Here is a 7,567-nt window from a genome sequence, read left to right on the forward strand (position 1 = left end):
ATTTGTTACACAGCAATAGAAAACTAATATACCAACCTATGACACCAAGAGCTAATACATACACTTGTAGAAAGAGTCAAGGAAGACTGGAGAATGAGAAGCCTTCATGGTGTACAACATTTGATTTTGAAATTATATCAAACTGTTCTTAGAGATATCTCAAGTTGTAGAGAAAATCTTTTGATGGGGATTCTATTTTTAATTAGGTAACTTGATATTCTGCTCCAGAATGGAATGAAGTTGACACATCCTAAAATTTTGCAGTATCTAAATTTGTCAAAACAGTCAAAGGAATTAAAAGTAGAGATAGGGCTTCCCTGGTGGCGCAGTGGTTGAGAGTTCGCCTGCCGATGCAGGGGACACGGGTTCATGCCCTGGTCCGGGAAGGTCCCACATGCCATGGAGTGGCTGAGCCCGTGAGCCATGGCCGCTGGGCCTGTGCGTCCGGAGCCTGTGCTCCACAACGGGAGAGGCCACAGCAGTGAGAGGCCCGTGTACCGCAAAAAAAAAAAAAAAAAAAAAAAAAAAAAAAAGTAGAGATAACTTAATGGACAACATTTTGTCTTATAAAAATGTTAGTCAAGGAGAGGTACTCTGAATGGAGGCAAAAAGACAGAACCTGTGAATATATTTGAGCTGAAGTATATATACTTTCTAATAAAAATATTAGTATTGAGAATGTTTTCCATTTAGTAGAATTTTTTTCTTCTCCTGTAGAGGGTGTTTTCTCAGTTAAAAACATTGTGATGAGAAGAATCAATTGAAGATGTTTGCAATTTCAAATTTATTAACCATAAAATGCAACTGTGAAACAAATTGCAGGCAATTTTATGAAAAGATTTAAAACATTACGACCATACTGGAAAAAAATACGTTTTCAGAAAAATATTGGTAACGTGCTGTTAGAGACAGGTGTGGCTAAGAAACTGATTAAGGTATGTGAATATATACCAAAAAATTCTGCTTGTGTTATTTTTTAATGTTCAGATAATCAATATAAGTGTTTTTTGCTTTAATGTACAGTGATATATGTTGTTTTTATTTTTAGAAAGAATTTTATTTTTGAAATTAGTTTTTAACAGAACTGTTTTATAGCCTACCAATATAATAAAGCCAATTTGTTGATCAGTAGGTAAATATTTCATATATACTGAATTGCTTTAGTGCCTCCTTTCACTCTCTAAAGCATTCCAGTTTAGTTAATATGGTCTCCCTAAGGCTTTAGGATCTTTTCTTTTTGGCTTTATCCCTATCCTTTAGCTTAGCAGTCTCTATAACCCAGATCTCATTTCATATGCAAACTTCATCTTCTGCAAATGTAAAAGGTCACTTATTTGGGCCGCTTAAGCTATCCATTCTTTATCACATTCAAGTGGGATAACAAGGAAAGGGATGTAGGAAGTTCAGAGGTATAAACAGGTTCTTGTTTTTGTTCTCTGGGAGGCTTTTTTTTGCCAATTAATTCATTAACAAGCCCCAAGAGTTGCCTCAGAAAAAGATTGATATCTCCAAGGACATGTGAGTAAAGCAATGAGAAAAGAACAAGTAAAAGGAAAAAAAAACCCACACACATATGAGAACACATACAGAGAGAGAGAGACAGAGAGAGAGACAGAGACAGAGAGAGAGGAGCTCTAACAAACAATAAATATGATTCTGAGGGGAAAAAACACCAAAATTGTGAGGGCAGGAAGGTAAAGCCTATATGAACCCTAGACACCTTTGCATTAGTCCCCTGGAGAGAAGAGTTTATGCCATTCTTCAGGTTACAGTGCCTCACTGTTGCAGGGAGGGGGACCCCTTCCAGGGCCCAAGAGTGAGCTCTTGTCTAACACTTGGAAATGAATTGTCCAAGGCGGCACGTGCTGACCATGCAAGAGACTTTATTGGGTAGGGGCACCCGGGCGGAGAGCAGCAGGGTAAGGGAACCCAGGAGGACTGCTCTGCCTTGTGGCTCACAGTCTCGGGTTTTATGGTAATGGGATTAGTTTCTGGATTGTCTCTGGCCAATTGTTCTGACTCAGGGTCCTTCCTGGTAGTGCGCGCATCACTCAGCCAAGATGGATTCCAGCGAGGAGGATTCTGGGAGGTTGGTAGGACATATGGACTGGCGTCTCCTTTTGACCTTTCCCGAATTCTTCTGGTTGGTGGTGGCTTGTTAGTTCCGTGTTCCTTATCAGGACCTCCTGTCATAAAATAACTCATGCAAATGGTTAGTGTGGTGCTGGCCAGTTTCATTCAGTGCTTCCCCTAACACCAGTACCTTCAACATTGGAGTCCTTTGCATCAGGCCACCATTGTAGTAAAGACCATTTCCCCCTATTATCTAATAGAACTCCTAAGTTGTAGCCAGGTAGATGGCTATCCAGCAAGAGACTACATTTCCCCATCTCCCTTGTGGCTTGGAGTGGCCAAGTGACCAAGTTCTGGAAATCATTGTGAGCCATTTCCACATTGTGACACTGAAAGGGAAAGTTCATGCTTTCCTTTGGCCCTTTTCCCCATCTGCTGGCTAAGAGATGCCAAAAGATTAAGCAGCCACCTTGGACCCAGACATGGCAGAGCTTCTTTACCAGCCCTGGACCACTTACCTCTACTCTGTTAACCTAAAAGAGAAACCAACTTCTATCTTGTTAAACTACTTGTGTACAATCTTGGGTCTTTTTCTTATAGTACCTGCACCCTCCTTAATAAAACCATGCAGAGCTAAACTAGCAAAATTTTAGAAGTACACACCGAGTCACTGGAACATGAGTAGACAGACCAATGGGACAAAAGAGAAAGTCCATCATAGAACCAAATACATACAGAAAATTAGTACAAAATCAAATCAGTGGGGTAAAGATGGACTTTATTTTTTACATGAATAGTGTTGACACAACCAGGTATCTATACTATAGAAAAAGATAAAGTTCCATCTCTTCCTCACACCATACAGCAGGTTAAAACTCTAAGTGGAATGAAGATTTAATGAATTTACCCTTTGAGCCAACATTTTCATTTCTGCAAATTTATTCACGATAAGGACATATCTGCACTTTATGGATAATGTATGTACATTTTATCATTGTTTGTAATAGCAAAAGACAGGAAAAAAACTTGTGTCTACCAATAAGGGATTAGATTTTTTAAACTATAGTATATAATTGAATGTTATACTATATGAAGTTGTAAGAAAGAATGAGAAAGCTCTGTATTTTCAGGATGTACTTAGGTGAAGAAAGCCAGATGCAAAATAGTGTATAAGTACTATGCTACCTTTTGTATAAGAAAGGGGAGAAATGAAAATATATATTTATTTTTGCTTGTATCTGTATAAAGAAACACTGAAAGGATATATCAGAAACTAATAAAATGGTTAGCTATGAGAGTGGAAAGAGTGGGGTAGATGGGGACAGGAATGGGTATGGGAGTTCTAAATCTAAGTATTATGTAAGTAATAATTATTACTATTAAGTATTAATAGACAGTGCGCAGGCGCGGCGGCGCGCCTCTGCGGGGCGCTGGGCTCACTGCGCACGCGCGGCCATCAGCTTGGTCCCAGGTGGAGCTGTTTTAGCCGAGCTGGCGCCGCCGTGAGCCTCCGAGATGAGCGCGGCAGAGGCTGACTGCTGGGCTTGGCTGCTGGTGCTCAGCTTCGTGTTTGGGTGCAATGTACTCAGGATCCTCCTCCCGTCCTTCTCCTCCTTCACGTCCAGGGTGCTGCAGAAGGACGTGGAGCAGGAGTCTCAGATGCGAGCAGAGATCCAGGGTATGAAGCAGGAGCTCTCCACCGTCAACGTGATGGACGAGTTTGCCAGATACGCCAGGCTGGAGAGAAAGATCAACAAGATGACTGATAAGCTCAAAACTCACGTGAAAGCACGGACAGCTCAGTTGCCTAAGATAAAATGGGTTATAAGTGTTGCTTTCTACATATTGCAAGCTGCCCTGATGGTCACACTCATTTGGACATACTACTCTGTCCCTGTGACCGTGGTGCCGAGTAGATGGATAACTCCACTAGAACGCCTGGTAGCATTTCCCACTGGAGTAGCAGGGCTTGCAGCAAAGGAACTGACGCCTAGAGAACTTACGTGTCCAGTGTCACCGAAATGTGAAGTAGCAGGGCTACAGTTCAACCCAAGCCTGCCTCAGTAATCCAAGCCCAATACCTGGGTCTGATACCCCATTTATTGAAACACCACCTCTGGTTCCCAAATTCTGTGACTCCTTTTCAATTCACACTATGCTTAGCCCCTCTGCAGCATTTCCTGCTATCGGCCATTCTTTCACTTCTGAAAGAATTTCTTTTGGGTTTTAAAATTAGTACATGTCATCGTAGAATGATTAGAAATATAAGAAAAAACTTTTAAAAAGACTCAGTAGCTATGGATAACCCCTCTTAACATTGTGGTATATTTTTTCCAGTCTTTTTTTCTATTTATTTTTGTATGGTTAAGGTTATCTGGCACATACAATTTTTTACCCCTCTTATTATGTAAGCATTTTCCCATATCAATAAATTTCTTCAGAGAGGAGACTGACGTGCTGCTGGCTGTGCTGAGAGGGCAGCTTAATAAGTTTCTTTATTAAGGAAAATATATATATATATTTGTATTTGTTTAAGGTCAGGAAGTACTTGGTTAACTCTATCACTATTGCTTATTCTGAGGTATCTCCATATTTTAAAATATCAGTATAAGAACATTTTTCTATATTGACCTTTAATTAGATTTCCACCATGAATTGACTTTAAATACTTTAGATTGATGAACAAAAAAGTTCTGTTAAGAAGTCTCTTCTGTATCAGTGCTAAAATCCAAGTACCATGAGCTCCAAGACCAGTGGCAGTGCTGGCACTCTATTTGGTTCTGTCAAAGTCCCTTACATCCTTTAGGACCAAGCCCATTCACCCATATTTGTTCAACTTATAGCTGCAGTTCCTGTAGTAATTCAGCATGTATCACAGATACACTGTATACATCTACAAATTTTTAAGCCTAACTGCTTGGGAACAAAAGTTGAAATAAACATAGAGGGAAAAATATTTAGCTTCAGGAGGCAAGATTTTACTGAGCTAGATGAATACAAAAATAAACGATATGATGTTTGTGTTTTTTTATAAATAACTTTATTTTATTTTATTTACTTACTTTTGGCTGCATCGGGTCTTTGTTGCTGCACGCGGGCTTTCTCTAGTTGCAGCAAGTGGGGGCTACTCTTCGTTGCATTGTGCATGCTTCTCACTGCGGTGGCTTCTCGTTGCGGAGCACGGGCTCTAGGCGTGCGGGCTTCAGTAGTTGTGGCTCGCGGGCTCTAGAGCGCAGGCTCAGTAGTCATGGTGCACAGACTTAGTTGCTCCACGTCATGTGGGATCTTCCTGGACCAGGGCTTAAACCCATGTCCCCTGCATTGGCAGGTGGATTCTCAACCACTGTACCACCAGGGAAGTCCCTGTTTGTGCTTTTTAAGAGGTGGTTATGTCACCTAAATATTTATGCACAATTTCTGAGAGTTCAATATGTATATATACATATAAAGAGGTGACATATACATATTTTTTTAAATCTTGAATCAATTTAGAATTAATATTTGTGTAAAGTATGTATGTATGTATTCATAATTCCTACTTATTTTGCTTAACATCTCACATAAAAGCATTTTTCATGTTATGGTATACTTTTCATAAACATACTTTTATGACTATAAAATATTTCATCATATAGATGAACCATAATTCACTCAACTATTACTTTCTAAAGGTAGACATTTGAGTTGTTTACAAACACTCAAGAGCACCATAAAAAAAGGACATAAGGAATGTCTTTGTGCATAAATCTTCCTGTATTCTGATCATTTCCTTAAAATAGAGTTCTAGACTTCTTAGAATTACTGGATGGAGGTACATGATATATATGTAGAATTGTTCTCCAAAAGGATTTTACCAACTCCACCAGTCTCACCAGCAGTGTTTGAGAGTGCCCATTTCCTTATACATATAGAGGATTTTAAGGGTTAGGACCACTCACATTCAGTTTATTAAAAACAAACAAAAGTTAAATCTTAGCTCACCACCCCTTTCTTGCCCTTTCTATACTCTCTCCTCCACACCATGTGCCCAGAGTCCTCTGTGCTGCTTCCCAGCCACCCAGGGTCTCTCACTGAGCTGTCCCACCCAAGCTGGCCTTCCCTAGAAAAGTTGACACTCTAGATTTTTCCCTCCTTATCTCATCCCCACACCCAAATTCAAAACTTTATATCCTGCATCCTATCCTCTTGGCCTGCCCTGGCCAGCAGATCAATCTTTTTTTTTTTAAATAATTTTGTTTTTATTAAACCAAAGAAACGTTGGGTCTTCGTTGCTGCGCGTGGGCTTTCTCTAGTTGTGGCGAGCGGGGGCTTCTCTTGTTGCAGAGCACGAGCTCTAGGCACATGGGCTTCAGTAGCTGTGGCACTCGGGCTTAGTAGTTGTGGCTCGCGGGCCCTAGATCGCAGGCTCAGTAGTTGTGGCACACGGGCTTAGTTGCTCGGCGGCATGTGGGATCTTCCCGGACCAGGGCTTGAACCTGTGTCCCCTGCATTGGCAGGTGGAATCTTAACTGCTGCGCCACCAGGGAAGTCCCAATCGATTTTATATATTCATTACCAACAATGTATAATAAATGATTATAAAGAATAAATGTGTTAGGCCAAAAAATGGTCCCCAAAAGATATTCACATCAAATGCCTGGAACTTGTCTATGCTGCCCTATTTGGAAAAGAGTCTTTGCAGATGTCCATTGAATTAAGCATCTTAAAATGAAGAGAAAATTCTTGATTTTCCAAGTGGGCCCTAAATGCCATTACAAGTGTCCCTTTAAGAGAGAGGCAAAGGAAGATCAGGCACACAGAACAGGAGAAGACCATGTGAAGAGGCAGGCAGAGATTCGAGTGATGCAGCCACAAGCTCAGGAACAGCGGCCAGCAACCAACAGAAGCTGGAAAAGGCAAAGAACAGATTCTCCCCTAGAACTTCTAGAGGGATCATGGCCTCACCCACACCTTGAGTTTGGACTTCTAGCCTCCAGAACTATGAGAGAATAAATTTCTGTTGTCACCATCTTTGTAGTAATTTGTTACAGTAGTCACCAGAAACGAATACAGTGCATCACCACGTTCTCTCCGTTAACACTAAGGCTGTACTTTAGGACAAGACTATGGGAGGAAGAGATATTGTGGTTTATTAAATAACCACCAGGTGGCAGTACTGTGCAGAGGCTAGCAAGGAAACCGGTTCTGCTACTTCACGTTCTCTCCGGTCCCCTTTCCTTTCATCACTGCAACTCACTGATGCCAATCTTCTTTCTAACCCTAAAAAGCTGCTGGCTTGGGCCTTGGGCATCCACAGGTACTTTAGATTATAGAGATTAGGTTGGGCATGTCAGGGGATGGTAAGCAATGAAATGAGATCTTTTAGTACTCTACAAAGCTTGAAGTACCGTCAAATCTGAGCTGTATCCTTTGAGGGAAACAACCCAGGTCTCCCTTTAGGGATGACCTTTAGCAAATGGTGAAGTGGACAAAGCTGGTGGCCTCTATGTTTCTA

General features: G+C 41.0%; 1 pseudogene; it reads left to right on the top strand.

The window, feature by feature from the left end:
* The first annotated feature begins 3,588 nt into the window (after positions 1-3,588).
* Positions 3,589-4,140, top strand: LOC132418356 (guided entry of tail-anchored proteins factor 1 pseudogene; annotated as a pseudogene).
* The last annotated feature ends 3,427 nt before the right edge of the window (positions 4,141-7,567 follow it).

The sequence above is a fragment of the Delphinus delphis genome, chromosome X (genome assembly GCF_949987515.2).
Source record: "Delphinus delphis chromosome X, mDelDel1.2, whole genome shotgun sequence".
In the NCBI taxonomy this organism is placed as follows: domain Eukaryota; kingdom Metazoa; phylum Chordata; class Mammalia; order Artiodactyla; family Delphinidae; genus Delphinus; species Delphinus delphis.